The sequence below is a fragment of the Cervus canadensis genome, chromosome 17, assembly GCF_019320065.1.
Source record: "Cervus canadensis isolate Bull #8, Minnesota chromosome 17, ASM1932006v1, whole genome shotgun sequence".
NCBI lineage: Eukaryota > Metazoa > Chordata > Mammalia > Artiodactyla > Cervidae > Cervus > Cervus canadensis.
In genome coordinates this window covers 38,908,180-38,926,125 of record NC_057402.1, presented here as the reverse complement: position 1 = coordinate 38,926,125, position 17,946 = coordinate 38,908,180, and the positions used below count along the sequence as shown (strand labels likewise).

At 40.3% G+C, this 17,946-nt stretch overlaps 1 long non-coding RNA gene across 1 annotated transcript in view; it reads left to right on the top strand.

The window, feature by feature from the left end:
- Window positions 1-17,946, top strand: part of LOC122419716 — a 43,358-nt gene that overhangs the window by 15,905 nt on the left and 9,507 nt on the right. The window contains exon 3 of the long non-coding RNA XR_006262966.1: window positions 14,170-14,284. This is a non-coding gene — a long non-coding RNA (uncharacterized LOC122419716). The remainder of the gene's footprint in view (window positions 1-14,169; window positions 14,285-17,946) is intronic.

Below are 17,946 nucleotides of genomic sequence, written 5' to 3'. Positions count from 1 at the left end.
ATTAGCAAGTCGGCTTTGTGATTTGGGGTAGCACACATTTTCTTTCATTTTTTTTTTTTCTTGAACAGTTCAGAAGGTCTTCGAGGGGGGAAAAGGCATAATAACACCATGAGTGATGCTTAGTGTCAAAGCTGCCATTGGTACATTAAGTGCTATTACTGACTTCATAGTTGATGAGCCCGTTGGGAGACTTCTAGAGAAAGCTGACTGGTGCTACTAGCACTCTAGGGACACAGCAGTTTTTCCTTCTGAGAGAACTTCATTTCTTTCCCCTTACATGATATTTTTACTTAACCACCTTAGAAGAGGTGCTGTCTACTCCCATCCTACTCAGACTCCACAAACTCACTTGAGTTCTTTGTAGGAGCGTTTTGGCAAGAGGAGGCAACTAGAAGTCAGTGAGTATATACCTTGCTAAGTGCAGGTTTCATAAGAATGCGAGGCAATTGATTTTGAGGAAATGATGATTTTTTAGAAAAACTGAGCACAAAGTTGGCTCAAGGAGAAGGCATTAGGAATAGCTTAGTAAATCTTTTCCTTGTTTTGAACTGAGGAACATTCCATGCAAATTTATGTTTTTGTTTCCATAATATATATCAATTCAGTTCAGTCGCTCAGTCGTGTCCGACTCTCTGCGACCCCATGAACTGCAGCATACCAGGCCTCCCTGTCCCTCACCAACTCCCGGAGTTTACCCAAACCCATGTCCATCGAGTCAGTGATGCTGTCCAACCATCTCATCCTCTTGTCGTCCCCTTCTCCTCCTGCCCTCAATCTCTCCCAGCATCAGGGTCTTTCCAAATGAGTCAGCTCTTCTCATCAGGTGGCCAAAGTATTAGAGTTTCAGCTTCAACATCAGTCCCTCCAGTGAATACCCAGGACTGATCTCCTTTAGGATGGATTGGTTGGATCTCCTTGCAGTCCAAGGGACTCTCAAGAGTCTTCTCCAACACCACAGTTCAAAAGCATCAATTCTTTGGTGCTCAACCTTCTTTTTAGTCCAACTCTCACATCCGTACATGACTACTGGAAAAACCATAGCCTTGACTAGACGGATCTTTGTTGGCAAAGTAATGTCTCTGCTTTTTAATATGCTGTCTAGGTTGGTCATAACTTTCCTTCCACGGAGCAAGTGTCTTAATTTCATGGCTGCAATCACCATCTGCAGTGATTTTGGAATCCGGAAAAATAAAGTCAGCCACTGTGTCCACTGTTTCCCCATCTATTTGCCATGAAGTGATGGGACCAGATGCCATGATGTTAGTTTTCTGAATGTTGAGCTTTAAGCCAACTTTTTCACTCTCCTCTTTCACTTTCATCAAGAGGCTCTTTAGTTCTTCCTCACTTTCTGCCATAAGGATGGTGTCATCTGCATATCTGAGATTATTGATCTTTTCCAGGCAATCTTGATTCTAGCTTGTGCTTCCTCCTGCCTAGCGTTTCTAATGATGTACTCTGCATATAAGTTAAATAAGCAGGGTGACAATATACAGTCTTGACATACTCCTTTTCCTATTTGGAACCAGTCTGTTGTTCCATGTCCAGTTCTAACTGTTGCTTCCTGACCTGCATACAGGTTTCTCAAGAGGCAGGTCAGGTGGTCTGGTATTCCCATCTCTTTCAGAATTTTCCACAGTTTATTGTGATCCACACAGTCAAAGGCTTTGGCATAGTCAATAAAACAGAAATAAATGTTTTTCTGGAACTCTCTTGCTTTTTTGATGATCCAGTGGATGTTGGCAGTTTGATCTCTGGTTCCTTTGCTTTTTATAAAACCAGCTTGAACATCTGGAAGTTCACGGTTCACATATTGCTAAAGCCTGGCTTGGAGAATTTTGAGCATTACTTTACTAGTGTGTGAGATGAGTGCAATTATGCGGTAGTTTGAGCATTCTTTGGGATTGCCTTTCTTTGGGATTGGAATGAAAACTGACCTTTTTCAGTCCTGTTGCCACTGCTGAGTTTTCCAAATTTGCTGGCATATTGAGTGCAGCACTTTCACAGCATCATCTTTCAGGATTTGAAATAGCTCAACTGGAATTCCATCACCTCCACTAGCTTTGTTAGTAGTGATACTTCCTAGGCCCACTTGACTTCACATTCTAGGATATCTGGCTCTAGGTGAGTGATCACACCATGGTGATTATCTAGGTCATGAAGATCTTTTTTGTACAGTTCTTCTGTGTATTTTTGCCACCTCTTCTTAATATCTTCTGCTTCTGTTAGGTCCCTACCATTTCTGTCCTTTATTGAGCCCATCTTTGCATGAAGTGTTGCCTTGATATCTCTAATTTTCTTGAAGAGATCTCTAGTCTTTCCCATTCTATTGTTTTCCTCTATTTCTTTGCATTGATCACAGAGGAAGGCTTTCTTATCTCTCCTTGCTATTCTTTGGAACTCTTTATTTAAATGGGTATATCTTTCCTTTTCTCCTTTGCTTTTCACTTCTTTTCTTTTCACAGCTATTTGTAAGGCCTCCTCAGAAAGCCATTTTATATATATGAGAGTTCAATTTCAGAAGAATGTTATATTTCAGTTTTTAAAATTCCACTTGAAATGCCTTTTTCTGTAAAAGAAACATCTTTGAAAACAGCTACTATTAACTCTAACATTTCATAAAACATGAGACTGAGAGAAGAGCTCGGTAATTCCTAAGAATATAACTCTGTCATCATAAATTTGCATATTTGTGTAGAATTTGGACTTTTTGAACAATGGACTATCTTTCAGATGATAACTCAGAACCAGATCAACACATCTGGTTCTACCTAAAGGGTACAGATAAATTCTATCATTCATTTGCCAAAGTTTAAAACCAAAACTGCAGTTTTCTTTTCCAAGCCAGAATTGCCAAACATTTCTCATATAACCCCTGTAAGTGGTGCATTTGGAAATTGTCATACTTAATATGCCCTTCTATTTAAAAAAAGGTTAACTAGTGCTTTAAAAATATCAAGTGTAACAAAAATTACTTTTATTGATTTTTAAGAGCAGTTAAGTAAATTTTCTAAATTGAGTGAATCAATAGTAGATATATTTAATAATTTTTCAATTATACTAGTATGATTTAATTTCTAAACTTGAGCATCATAATTTGTGTTCCAATTTCTGCTTCTGTTACAGCCTACTTCTCATTTATAATTTACACTTGTGATACTTTTCTCTTTCTTGTAATTAGTTTTGATAGAACCAGTTAATCATTTCTCATTGAAACATACTGAACAAAGAACAGTTCTTGGGTTTCAAAAAAGTCTATTAATAAAAACATTTTAAAGACTTGTCTTACATGTAAATATCGAAGAAAACATTCTAAACATACTATTTGCAACTGGAATCCAAAGCAATATTAAGAAGATAGAATGTTATGCTTAATTGGGATGGATTCAAAAATTCAAGGATATTTTTGTACAGGAAGATATGTTACCTGAATTCAGCACATAAAAAAGTCAAAGAGGGAAAATAAGCATTGCAGTTTATACTGAAATGATACTTTCAAAATATAAACATCTAGTCTCATATTTTAAAACTTAGTAAACTAAGAATAGAAATGTTTTTCTCAAAATGATAAAGAATATTAATTTCAAACCAGGAGCTTACATCTTTTATACATGAGAGTGAAGCATTGGCACTTTATAGATCTTAAAGAAAAATTGCTTATGTTTAGTATGATACATGTCTCTCTTCCTCGGGAAATGATAGGTTCCTTAAGAGCAGGGAGTGACATTTGTAGTTCTGTCCATAGAGTAGGTATTTGTTAAATGTTTGTTGAATGAATCAGGTATCACCCTATTTTTTACAGATGAGGGCACTGAGGCACAGAGTATAAGTAATTTTCTCAGGTTCACACAGGTTGTAGCTACAGTGCTAGGACTGAACCAGGGCAAGTTGATACAACTTTCCCCAGTTTATACTTTAGCCCTGCATCATCTCTAACAAAGACTGCCATATGATACATGACCTACTCCATATGGCTATTGCTTTAAACAAATTAATATCTGTAAAGCACCAGGAAAGGAGTCTGGTATATATTGAGAATATGTGAGTTTTAGCTGTTACTGTTTGATTTATCCCTACCCTTAATCCCTAACCTTCAGGTACTCGACCAGAAATGAATCTATTTAAGTGATAAGCATTCAGCCCACATTTATTCTTCTTATGCACAAGGATGCCACACTAGGGCTCTTCTCATGTTTGACGAGATTCCTTAGGCTTCCCAGTGACAGAGCTAAAGTAGAGACTGCACTGGCCTGTAGAAACTAGCAAAGTATTGACATCAGAAAGTTCACTGTACACCAGGGCATAGGCTATGCATTGTCCCAAACCTGATTCAAGAGGAAAACTTTCAAAGATAAAATATGTATTGATGTGATAACATATTGTGGAGTCTCTTATTACAATAACATCCATCCCATGATATCCTTAACATAGTAGTTAGAGGGAAGATGACTGATGTTTATCTTTTGTGACAAGGGGACTGGGTGGAAGGAGAGTAATACAGTGATACAATTTATTTCTATCTTCCTTTTGGACCATCTATGGCCTTAACACCATTCCTCAGTTCTACTTTCCGATCAGTCAGGGACACTCAAGCTCCCCTGCATTTTATTTGTAATAGTCTCTTACTATAGGAACAATATGAGTTCATTTTATACAATTAAAAAATATAGACAAGCAAAAATAAAAAAAATCATATTCCAACAGAGAATATGCATTAGCACTCTTAATACCTTAGTGTATATTCTTTCACACAATATATATGTCATCATGTAAATGACAATTGATATCATACTGTACAAACTGTTGAACTTGCTTTTCTATTCAGGTATCTCTATTTTTCATTTCAGTACATTTTCATCTTATCTAGTGTCTGTATCATCTACACATTTCCCCAGTTACTCCCAACATAATCCTATTATATTTAAAATTGATGCCTGTCCTCCCAGCTGTCAACATCTATCAACCAAAACCCTTCCATCCATAGATTTTCTCTGGAGAGGTGAGGCCCCTCTCCAGTGAGTGGATTGAGGGTCTTTCAGGCTTCCAACTTCACTCTAGATCAGAGTTGGAACAGATGTCTGCTATTCTCTGCTCTTCAATTTGAACATTAGGCCTCCATATAGTCAATATTAAGTCTCATGCAGACACAATACTTTGGGTAAAATTCAAATATTGGATAAACTCTGCCTTTCCCTGATCTCCTAACTGTCTAGTGAACTATGAACTCAAGAATAAGGCAATCAGAATAATGTATCCGTGATCAACTTGTACTGGCTGCACCTGTTCACCACTTTTGTCCCGTGATTTGAGGAGGAAAGTGTGCTCAGGGGCCACGTGGGCTTAGGGCCCAACAGAAATCCTCAGGACTTTCAACTTCATCCACAGTTGGGACTCCATTGGATTCTCTGGAACTACCTGAACCTCAGATTATTTTTGTCTCTTTTTGGTGAAAACATTGCTATCTTTTAAGGTGCTCTGATGAATCAGAGGCTAAAGGGAAGACCTTAAGGAGGTTATAATAAAGGTGCAAAGGTACGGTAATGCAAAACCTTGGGGGAAATTTAATAAGACTATTAAAATTTTGTATATATGGAATTGCTTAAATGATCTTTATGTAAAGAGCAGTTGACAGATGCTCCCAGCTAACTGGACTTCAGGGAGACTGAAATCAGTGGATTCAAGGCTGATTAGAAGCCAAGTCTCTTTGGAAATTAAAATAAAGTGTGTATTACTGGGTTTTCTCTTTATGTAGCATGTAGCACATGGACTGATGAGTTAAAAACTGTTGCTGTCCTGTCACTCTGTCTCAGGCAGAGAGCACTGTAGATACCCATAGGGTTACAGTAACAGTTGGCGCATCTGCTTTTAGCAAGGGGTTGCTGAGCTGCTCCTAGAGACACTGCTTGCTTGACCACAGGTCCTCTGTGGTCAAGATTGGGGGACATACATGCTTGCTCTCTGACAGGAAGTCTTATTTATTTATTTTTTTAATTCAGCTCAGATGGACTTCCTATATGGCTTAGTGTGGCCAATGTCTGAGCTCCAGGTTAGGGTTTTGCTGTTGGCCAATAGAGGGAAGTTTCTCACACAGTAAATTAAAAGAAAGAGGTTTTTAAAAAAGAGCCTGGTTTAAGTAAATACTGCACTGTTCCAGTTTTATTCCTGACATCAGAAAATCTTTATCATCATCACTGCCCATCCAAAGTAAGGAAATCCTTGAGGTTGGGAAGCAACATCAGTGATTCTGAGATTGATATGAATTTCTAAATGTCTTTATTATTCAATGTATTCCTTTTGGAAATGGCACTTAGAGAAAATTTGGGGCTGATAATCTGGAGATGATCTGTTTGGCATGATGCTCGCATCGGCCCAAACCATTTTGTCCAGTTAGTGACTAGTGATTTGTTTAACAGAGAAGACACAAGCAACAAGAATCCAGAAAAACTGTAGGACTGGGAGGAGCTCAGTACCCTACCCTGGGGGGGGGGGGGTCTTCTCCACCCTAAATAGAAAGAAGAAGAATGAAAATGGGCTCTGATGTGGTTGCTTCAGGGGCCAATAAGAGTTGCTAAGCTCATTTGCAGAGAAGGTTACTGGACTTCTTTTTTATTTCTCAGCACAAGCTAGCAGTGTGGTAGTCATGTTTTCTAGTTTAATGGAAAAATAATTGACATATATCACTCATGAATGTGCACAGCAGTCACTCTTCAGCGTGCACAGCATGATGGTTTGGTTTACACATATTGTGAAATGATTTTCACAGTAGGTTCAGCTAACATGCACCGTCTTGTGCGTGCTAAGTCACTTCAGTCACGTCCTACTGTTTGTGACCCTGTGGACTGTAGTCCGCCAGGCTCCTCTCGCCATGGGATTTCCCAAGCAATGCTGGAGTGGGTTGCAGTGCCCTTCTCCAGGGGATCTTCCTGACCCAGGGATCGAACCCACAGCTTTTACATCTCCTGCATTAGCAGGCAGGTTCTTTACCACTAGCGCCATTGTCTCATATGGATGCAATAAAAAGAAAAGAAAAAAGAAAAAACATTTTCTCCTTGCAGTGAGAACTCTTGGGCTTTACTTTCTTAGCACCTTTCCTGTATATCATATGACAGTGTCAGCTTTCATCATCATGTATAGCACAGCCCTAGTACCTAGTAGTAGAAGTAGTACATCTACTTCTGCTTTATTGACTATGCCAAAGCCTTTGACTGTGTGGATCACAGCAAACTGTGGAAAATTCTGAAGGAGATGGGAATACTAGACCACCTGACCTGCCTTCTGGGAAATCTGTATGCAGGTCAAGAAGCAACAGTTAGAACTGGACATGAAACAACAGACTGGTTCCAAGTTGGGAAAGGAGTATGTCAAGACTGTATATTGTCACCCTGCTTATTTAACTTATATGTAGAGTATATCATGTGAAATGCCAGGCTGGATGAAGCCCAAGCTGGAATCAAGAATGCCAGGAGGAATATCAATAACCTCAAGATACGCAGATGACACCACCCTTATAGCAGGAAGCAAAGAAGAACTAAAGAGCCTCTTGATGAAAGTGAAAGAAAAAAGTGAAAAAGCTGGCCTAAACCTCAACATTCAGAAAACTAAGATCATGGCATCCAGTCCCATCACTTCATGGCAAGTAGATGGGGAAGCAATGGAAACAGTGAGAGACTTTATTTTCTTGGGCTCCCAAGTCACTGCAGATGGTGACTGCAGCCTTGAAATTAAAAGACGCTTGCTCCTTGGAAGAAAAGCTATGACAAACCTAGACAGCATATTAAAAAGCAGAGATTACTTTGCCAAAAAGGTCTGTCTAGTCAAAGCTATGATTTTTCCAGTAGTCATGTATGGATGTGAGAGTTGGGCTATAAAGAAAGCTGAGCACCGAAGAATTGATGCTTTTGAACTGTGGTGTTGGAGAAGACTCTTGAGAGTCCCTTGGACTGCAAGGAGATCAAATGAGTTAATCCTAAAGGAAATAAGTCCTGAATATTCATTGGAAGGACTGATGCTGAAGTTGAAACTCCAATACTTTGGCCAGTTGATGCAAAGAACTGATTCCTTGGAAAAGACCCTGATGCTGGGAAAGATTGAAGGCAGGAGGAGAAGGGGAAAACAGAGGATAAGATGCTTGTATGGCATCACCAACTCTATGGACATGAGTTTGAGTAAGCTCCGGGAGTTGGTGATGGACAAGGAAGCCAGGTGTGCTGCAGTCCATGGGGTTGAAAAGAGTCGGACACGACTGAGCAAATGAACTGAGTACTTGATTATCTTACAACTTGATTTTGTATCTTTTGACCACCTTCATCCAGTTTCGCCTATCCCCACCCTTTGCCTTTAGTAACCAAAAGTCTGATCTATTTTTCTATAAGTTTGTTTTTTTGGATTCTACATATCATTGAGATTATACAGTTTTGTCTTTTTCTGTCTGATTTATTTCACTTACCATAATGTCTTCAAAGTCCATTCATGTTGTCCCAAAGAGGAGGATGTCCTCATTTTTTTGTGGTTGAATAATATTGTATATTTGTATGTGTACTACAATGTCTTTATCCATTCATGCATTGACATCAGCATATTCAACATAGGCTTTCTTCAATACGGAAGTGAGTCTGAAAATTCTTCTGGGACCATGTGATGGTGTCATGCCATCCAAGACTGAGTTCTTCACAAGTGGCTTGTAGAGGTGAAGAGAGTCGGGCAGAGATGCCCTGATTTTTTCTCTCATTTTTTTTTAAATAAAGAAAGTAAAAGTTATTTCTTAGAGAACCAACTTGCCCTCACACTTCTCACCCATCTTCAGAAAAGGCAAGTAGAGACTATTTATTTGTTCAGTTGTTCATCACATTCATTCAGTGAGTAGTGGGGAATTCATTGTACAGCACAATAAATGCTAGACGTGCAAGGAGGGCAAAGATCAAGGAATTCTTGTAAATTTCTAGTAAATTAACATATTTAACTTGAAGGCATCTAAGGAAATGTTTCTATGAAATTATAGTTGTCAAATATTTGTACTCAAAGGGGTGAGCAATAATGTAATAAAGCATTTTTCCAGGTCATCTACAATTAATTTGTATATTCCTATGGGAGAGGTGCTTTTGATTCACTACTACTGTACCTAGAGTCTTGACACATATTCGGTTCTTTGTAAATGGGGGAGGGGAAGAGGAGGCGTGTGGGGTGTAGACTGCATGTGAAGGGAAATGGAGGAGGTGGAGGTGAAGTGTGGGGTGTAGAAGCACGTGAAGGTGGCCATAGGAAAAGAGATCTGAATCTGGGTGGCAAGTATGGTCTTTTTAGCTGAGCTTCCTGACTCTTGTATCTGGTGGCTTCTATTGAGTTTACTTGGCAGCTTATTAGAAACACATATACCTAACACATAGGTCTGAGTTGAGGTCTGGTCACTGCATTTTTATGATGCTTTCAAGGTTTGAGGACATATTTGGGGGAACCATTGATCTGATAAAAAGGACAGTAGGTCTGAATGAGGATTGTTGCTATACAGAAGGAAAGACGGATGAGATGAGGAAGGGTGAAATGGCTTTGATGTTATATATGGATGTGTCCAAAAAGCACGTGAGAAGTTAGCACTTGGAGTTCAAGAATGTTGAGGACTTTGGAGTTATCTTTTGCAGAAGATATGTGGACATCTTTGGGATCACCTACAATTGGAGTATAGAGGTGAGAGGAGAAGAAATAACTCTGGTTGGGGGAATGTCTGTCTTTATGGGGATGGAAAGAATAAAGAGCCTTCCAAAATTATATTAAGAGGCAGAAATGACACAGAGTTTTAGGGTCAGGAACACTGAAAGAAATATCATGCTATGAAGGAGCCAGTGGTCACCACGATCATAGAGATCAAGGATGAGAAACATGAACAGACCTTGGGATTTGGTGACTTGGTCATCATTTTCATTATCATCTTTTCTGTTATTACTGCTTGTGCTATTTTATTAATATTTCCACAGGCTGAGTTCCTAGAAGTGAGGGGAGTTCTAGAGTAAATGTGTTTGATTCTTGTGCCATGTTGGCATACTGCTTTCCCAAGGAACTTACTCATTTAAAATGCCACCAGCAGTGGATGAGAGTACCTCAGCCACATTGAGTACTGGTATTACAAGTGACAGTTTTTAACTACTGCCTTCCAAGTATTTATCACTCATCTCTTTCTTATAACCAAAACCAAAACCAAAAAAAAAAAAGTTAAGAGCAAAGATGCTCTTTAAAGGAAGAATATTAAGGCAGTCTACTCTGGAGTCTAAAAACGATGGGAAGAAGAATGGAAACCACCACCGTGCTGCTGAACAAGAAATGAACCGCTCCTCTGAGAGCAAGGTTTCACAACACAGACATCATGTCTCTTATTCCAGGTTATACTTTGAACAGAGGGCCAGGGCTTGTTTTGTTTTGTTTGTTTGGTTTGATTTTCACTTCCCTCTATCTAGTCAAGTGAAGCTGAGCAAATAAACTTGAGCCAATGAGAATTTTATAGGAGACTGGATAGTGATGATTAGTAAAAGATTTAAAATAAACTTCTGTTTGTCTCTTGATAGGTCACTGCTAGTTTGACGAATTTTGATGTTTTGCCTATTCTTTTTCTTTAAAAGAAATATTGAAAAGCAGATGGTTCCCTAAATTATAAACTGTTACATGGTAGGCCTTTTTAGATGAGATGCCAGAAGCTGTAGTGTTTGGCATATTTAGGGTCAAATAAGTGAGTGATCATTTTCCATGGTGCGGTAAGCTTCTGTACCTAGAGTTTTGAAACTAAGTTGAGAAATGTGACCTTAAACAGTGTGTCCAGAACTGCCAATCCATTTATGGGAGCATGGACCTATGGTAATGTCGGATTAGCTAAGGAGTTACTGAGTTATTCAGGATTTGCGCAAAGAGCAGCCTCTGTATAAAAGAGACCCTTGTATAAATATTGTAGGGAAGTTGAAAGTCTCTATTCCAGTGTTGTATGAACGGATAGCGCTTGGAACCGCCAAGATATGCAGACACCAAGGCTGGCCCAGGAGAGACCCAGAAGTGGGGACATAGTTGGAGAACACACCTAAGGGGAAGGTCTTTGCCATGGAAGGGCCGCACCTTCTGGCCACACTTTCTGGAATAGCTGGGGTTGGGAACAGTTGTGCAGTATTCAAATCACTTCAAGCTAAGTTTTGAAAACTGAGAAGTTTCATGGTAACGATACTTTCAATTAAAGGAAGACCAAGTTATCTCTCCCAGGCAACCAAAACCTACCCAAGGGCCCATACAAAGGAATGAGGAGTGTAAGTCATGTTTTGTCAGAGATAATCTTCCAATCTGCTATTTTAGAGAATCAGTTTAGAACACTCATAAGTCTGCATTCCCTTGATTTTTTTGAAATAAATATCAGCTTTCTTATAATCAGTGAGAAAGGTAAAAAGTAGAGCCACCTACTACGTGCCAGGCACTGAATTAAGTACTTTATGAATATTAGCTTCATTTAATCTTCACAACCATTCAGTGATATGTACCCATTTTGCAGATGAGAAACATGAGGGGTTTGTCTCTTGTCCAAAGCTTTTACATCCCATGTGGCTGGTAAGGGACAATGCAGGGATTTGAACCCAGTTTCTCTGAGCATGTGGCTTAACCAGTATGCTGTGCTGCTTCACTTGCTGGTTTCAATTTTCCATGGTGGATTACCAGATGAAACTGGCTGGTCACCCAGCAAGACAGGCCAACAGCTTATGCTTGCATGTTATGAGCCAGAGGCGTGGAATCCCTGGCTGCAGGTGTAGGTTTCCCTTCACCAGACTTTGGAGATCTTTGGGTCTCACTGATGCCCTTGGATGTCTAAACTCCAGGGTGATCTCTCCATGCCAAGTGTGAGCCCAATTTGAAGGGATGAGGGAGCATCACCAGCCCATGCTTCCTTTCCGTCTCTTTGCCTGAGATGAAGATCAGCCTCTTGGGGCCTCAGAAAGATGCTCTGGGCTATTAGACAGCAGGAGAGACTTTGCCTCAAGCGGTCCTGGGGTGTCTTCAGATGCTTCAAGAAAGACCCATTTCAAGAAGAAAAGCCTACTTCTCTGATCCAGGGAGAATTTTAAATAATACTGAATTTCTTCCTCTGAAACCTTGAGCCTTTTGCCTCGTTGGGTAATTTTGTTTCTAGTACCTTTCGTGTGTTTTCCCCTAATGCTGCATGAGAAGGTTGCGAGGGAGTTCTGGTTCCCCAGCCTGACCCTCCTGTACGCTCTGTGGTCCAGACATCTGAGTGAGTGAGGGCACGTGGCCCACGCCTGTGTGGAGCGTAGTGGGGCTGCAGAGACAACCCGATGGGCTTGTTCTCTAAACCAGCCTTTGTTTGTTTTTCTTCTACCCTGTGCTCATCTCAGGTTTCACTTCAGTTATTTTAGTGATTCATAGAAAAGAAGAAATTTTTGTTTTCCTAGAATGCTTGGAAAATTGTACATGAAAATCCCTAGCTGTGGTATGTATTTTCATTTATTTTATTATTACTATGTACTGGAAAAAATACAATGTCTGTGCCATTACTAGTAATAATTTAAAAAATAATACAAGGTGTGCCTCTATCGATTCTAGAAAGCTAGGGAATGTGGGATTTTGGCTAAACGGTTATGTAGCCTTTCTTTCTCTCTCAGAGAGACACACACAGTCTATTTCCTGGAAATCTTAAAGAAATATAGTCAAATATGTCCAATGCTGATACTAAATCTATATACTAAAATGATGTTTCAGAAACTATTTAAAAACATACGTGTGTGTGTAAATTGTGTATGTATGTGTATATAATATATATATGGCATATGCATTGTATGTATGTGGCACACATACATTATCCATAATAATCCTAGTACTGAGTACTAGTAATAATATGTCCATTTTACAGAAGGAAACTGAGGCCCAGAGAACTTAGTTAGCTTAAGCAGGGTCACACACGGAGCTGGTGAGTTGGAGGGCTGGTCTGTGTGCTTAACTGCCAGAATCTACTGCCTCCATGAGTGGATGTTTCCTGGGTGATGCAGGAGGCACTTCAAATTTGGGGGGTAACTCAGAACTCACCATTAAGAGCCTCAGGTAGGAGTTTGAGTGGTGGCAAAAGCTCCGGACCAGGACTCAGGCCAACAGAATTTTAGCCCTAGTTCTACCATTTGTGAGTTGAATATACTTGAGCATGTCTCCTACTGAATCTCACTTTTCTTATCTACAAAATGGATATGGTGATAATCTGCCCAGAAGCTTCATTGAATGGTCGTGAAGACAGTTTATGTCATGGATGTGAAAGACATCAGAAAACACTTGACATGTTCTATAAATATTCAGAAAGGAGTTTTTACATGGCACAACTAATTTCAGAATTATAAACTAAAACTTTATCATTCTTAGCCCAGTACTTTCTGCACTCCTCTGTTCTATACCAACTTATCTTTATACAGATTCAAATGCTGTTCGTATTAGTTCCTTTTCTGAAGAAACAGGAGATGATATAGTGGTAAAGAACCCACCTGCCAATGCAGGAGACACAAGGGATGCAGGTTTGATCCCTGGGTTGGGAAGAGCCCTGGAGTAGGAAATGACAACCTGCTCTAGTATTCTTGCCTGGGAAATCCCATGGACAGAGGAGCCTGGTGGGCTACAGTCCATGGGATTGCAAAGAATCAGACACAACTGAACAACTGTGCACACCACACACACATACTTCCCCTTGGAATATAATCCTCTTGTTACTGTCATAGAGAATGTTTACTCCACTCAGCAATCATCTCTTTTTTTCTTCAGATTTGAGAAGTGTTACTCTTTTTTTCATCCCTCTTGCCTAAGAGACTAGACTTCTGTCTCAAAAATGAAAATTCCTTTGTAAATCTTAATTGAAAAAAGTCAGACCTGCTCAGAATGGAAGGGAGTCTCATTTGACGTGGGGAAGGCCTGAGGGTCAGCTTGAGGAGGCCTACCTGGCACCACCCAGCAACAATGCAGTAACATGGCCAGAACCTCAAGTGTCCAGACTTGCAGCCCAGGGCCAGTTCTGCTTTCAGTGCTGCCACTTGCATGGAGATGCTGTGGATCTTTGGGGTTTATTTGTTTTAGATTTTTTTTTTAGATGTTTTGTTTTATTCCTGATAGATCTTCTATAAGGAATGCCTTCCTTCTCTGTTTGTCCTCTGTTACTTCCAGAGAAGACTGCCTAAGCTGGGCATGTCAAAGTTTACCCAAGTGGATTTCCTGCCCAGGGAGCTAGTGTCCTATTCCAGGGAGACCCAGACTCCTCTGGCTACACATCAGTCCACAGGTAAACTATTTTTGTTTACTTTCCTCATGATCTTTGGAGAAATTGCCAGGGACCTCCGTCTTTCTTGTTGTATCATATCTTACCATAAGATGTCTTCACAGGACACAAATGTAATGATATACCAAGAGCTGAATCTCCTTTGGCCTTGGTTTTGGAAACACTGGTGAGGAATCTAGTGCTACTCCTCCAGAGGACCTATGAACTTTAAAATGGGTCACTTAGTGAGGTCAGACTTTGTCAACATGGTATGAGGACAGGGAAAATCACCAAAGGAAAATGCAACAGAAACTACTCAGAATTTTATTGACTAGAAGAGTATGTACATGAGACTTATCATTTGCAGGAGTCAGCAAACTACAGCCCGCCCCCGTCCTGTTCCTTGAGATAAAGTATTTGGGATCCAGCCACACTTGGTTCTGCATGTTGGAATGACTGCTTTCTCACTCAGTAGAGCTGAGTACTTATGACCCGCATGGCCTAAAATCTTAACTGTTATCTGGTACTTTTCAGAAAAACTTTGCCAGTCAGTCAGAAAAACTGACTTGCTTTGCCAATTCATATGGCAATACACTAGAGTTTCTTACCACAGTTTAAAAAGACTTTCCATGCAGGGGGCTTCCCTGGTGGCTCAGACATCATAGAATCCTCCTGCATTGTGGGAGACCTGGGTTTGATCCCTGGGTTGGGAAGATCCCCCAGAGGAGGGCATGGCAACCCACTCCAATATTCTTACTTGGAGAATCCCCATGGACAGAGGAACCTGGTGGGCTACAGTCCATGGGGTCACAAAGAATCTGACAGGACTGATTGACTAAGCATAGCACAGCATGTGTGAGCTCCATGTAGGGGAATGGGAATTGACCTTCAGGCCTCCTTCGTGTGTATCTGAGAACATCAAGTGAAAAATGTACATGCAAATCCAAGTATGTTGTAAGAATACACTAATAAGAGAAGTTGAAGGTAATCAGTGAAAATGCTTTCTAGAAGTAAAAAATGACACCAAAGCTAAATTAATCCAAGGCAGAAGCAGGAGGTGTGTACACTTAAAATAGGATAAGTGAAGATTGCGTTGTTAGAGGATAGCACTGTCGTTACAGCTGAGCAGATTCTCTTTTACTCTGTTGTTTTATTGCCTGGCGCATTGAAGAGGATGTTAGCATTCTAGGTTCATTGTTGTTGTGTAGTAAAAACAAAAGCCATGAAGATGAAAACTCATTCGCAGTCCCTGCTTCAGTCAGTTCAGTTCAGTCACTCAGTCATGTGTGACTAGACTAGTCAGTCTTTGTGACCCTGTGGACTGCAGCACGCCTGGCTTCCCTGACCATCATCAACTCCCAGAGCTTGCTCAAACTCATTTCCATTGAGTCGGTGATGCCATCCAACCTTCTCACCCTCTGTCATCCCCTTCTTCTCCTGCCTTCCGTCTTTCCCAGCATCAGGGTCTTTTCTAATGAGTCAGTTCTTCCCATCAGGTGGCCAAAGTATTGGCGCTTCAGCATCAGTCCTTCCAATAAATATTCAGGACTGATTTCCTTTAGGATTGACTCGTTTGATCTCCTTGCAGTCCACAGGACTCTCAAGAGTCTTCTCCAACACCACAGTTCAAAAGCATCAATTCTTTGGCGCTCAGCCTTCTTTATGGTCCAACTCTCACATCCGTACATGACTACTGGAAAAACCATGGCTTTGACTAGATGGACCTTTGTCAGCAAAGTAATGTCTACTTTCTAATACGCTGTCTAGGTTTGTCATAGCTGTTCTTCCAAGGAGCAAGCATCTTTTAATTTCATGGCTACAGTCACCATCTGCAGTGATTTTGGAGCCCAAGAAAATAGTCTCTCACTGTTTCCATTGTTTCCCCACCTATTTGCCATGAACTGATGGGACCAGATGCCATGATCTTAGTTTTTTGAATGTTATGAGTTTTAAGCCAGCTTTTTCACTCTCCTCTTCCATCAAGAGGCTTTTTAGTTCTTTTTCACTTTCTGCCATAAGGGTGGTATCATCTGCATATCTGAGGTTATTGACACTTTTCCTGGCAATCTTGATTCTAGCTTGTGCTTTATCCAGCCCGGCATTTCACATGATGTACTCTGCATATAAGTTAAATAAGCAGGGTGACAGTATACAGCTTTGACATACTCTTTTCCCGATTTGAAACTAATATGTTGTTCCATGTCCGGTTCTAACTGTTGCTTCTTGACCTGCATATAGATTTATCAGGAGGCAGGTAAGGTGATCTGGTACTCCCATCTCTTTAAGAATTTTCCAGTTTGTTGTGATCCTCACAGTCAAAGGCTGTGTAGCATAGTCAATAGCATAGTCAATAAAGCAGAAGTAGATGTTTTTCTGAAACTGTCTTGCTTTTTTGATGATCCAGTAGATGTTGGCAATGATCTCTGGTTTCTCTGCCTTTTCTAAATCCAAGTTGAACATCTGGAAGTTCTCAGTTCATGTACTGTTGAAGCCTAGCTTGGAGAATTTTGAGCATTACTTTGCTAGCGTGTGATATGAGTGCAATCATGTGGTAGTTTGAACATTCTTTGGCATTGCCTTTCTATGATATTAGAATGAAAATTGACCTTTTCCAGACCTGTCACCACTGCTGAGTTTTCCAAATTGCTGGCCTATTGAATGCAGCACTTTCACAGCCTCATCTTTTAGGATTTGAAATAGCTGAGCTGGAAATCCATCACCTCTACTAGCTTTGTTCATGTGATGCTTCCTAAGGCCTACTTGAGTTCACATTCCCTGCTTAGTTTATAGCATGTCGATTGGTACACTTTGGTTTGTGCAAGTTACAAAACTTTTCAATTTTGGTTTCAAACACCTAAGGTCAGAAGTCAGGTGAAATCTGATTCCTGAAAGTAGAGTGCTGCCTCCAGGCCTCCTGCAAACCTTCCCCGGTGATGCTGGCAGGTGGGCTGAGGGTTCCTTGGCAGCAGGACCTCCATTTTTCATGTGTGAAAATGAAATGAACTTTAAAACCAACTGTCCCTCTGGTGGTGAAATGTTAAACCACGTATTTCAATGAACCAGAGAACCTTACAGGACTGTGGCAGAAAATACAGTTAGGAAAGCCTTTGTGAGTTCACCAAGTCTCTTTGGACCTCCAGGCAGGTCAGAAAGATCACTAAAACCCACCTCACTACCAACCCAAATGTTTGTTTGCGTTAATTTGCTGCCAGAGGTATTTGCAGACCTGTAGCCTGAGGTATGTTTATTTAGCCCCAGATTTGACCCATAGTATAAAGTTATAAAACTGAAATAGGATGAGTGAATTTTTTTTTAAATATATAGAAGCAATGGCAAACCTAGATGGCGTATTAAAAAGCAAAGACATCACATTGCCAACCAAGGTCTGTCAGAGCACCAAAGAATTGATGTTTTTGAACTGTGGTGTTTGAGAAGACTCTTGAGAGTCCCTTGGACAGCAAGGAGATCAAATTAGTCAATCCTAAAGGAAATCAACCCTGAATATTCATTGAAAGAATTGATGCTGAAGTTGAAGCTCCAGTACTCTGGCCACCTGATGTGAAGATCTGACTCACTGGAAAAAGACTCTGATGCTGGGAAAGAATGAAAGCAAAAGGAGAAGAAGGGGACAACAGAGGACAAGATACTTGTATGGTATCACTGACTCAGTGGACAAGAGTTTGAGC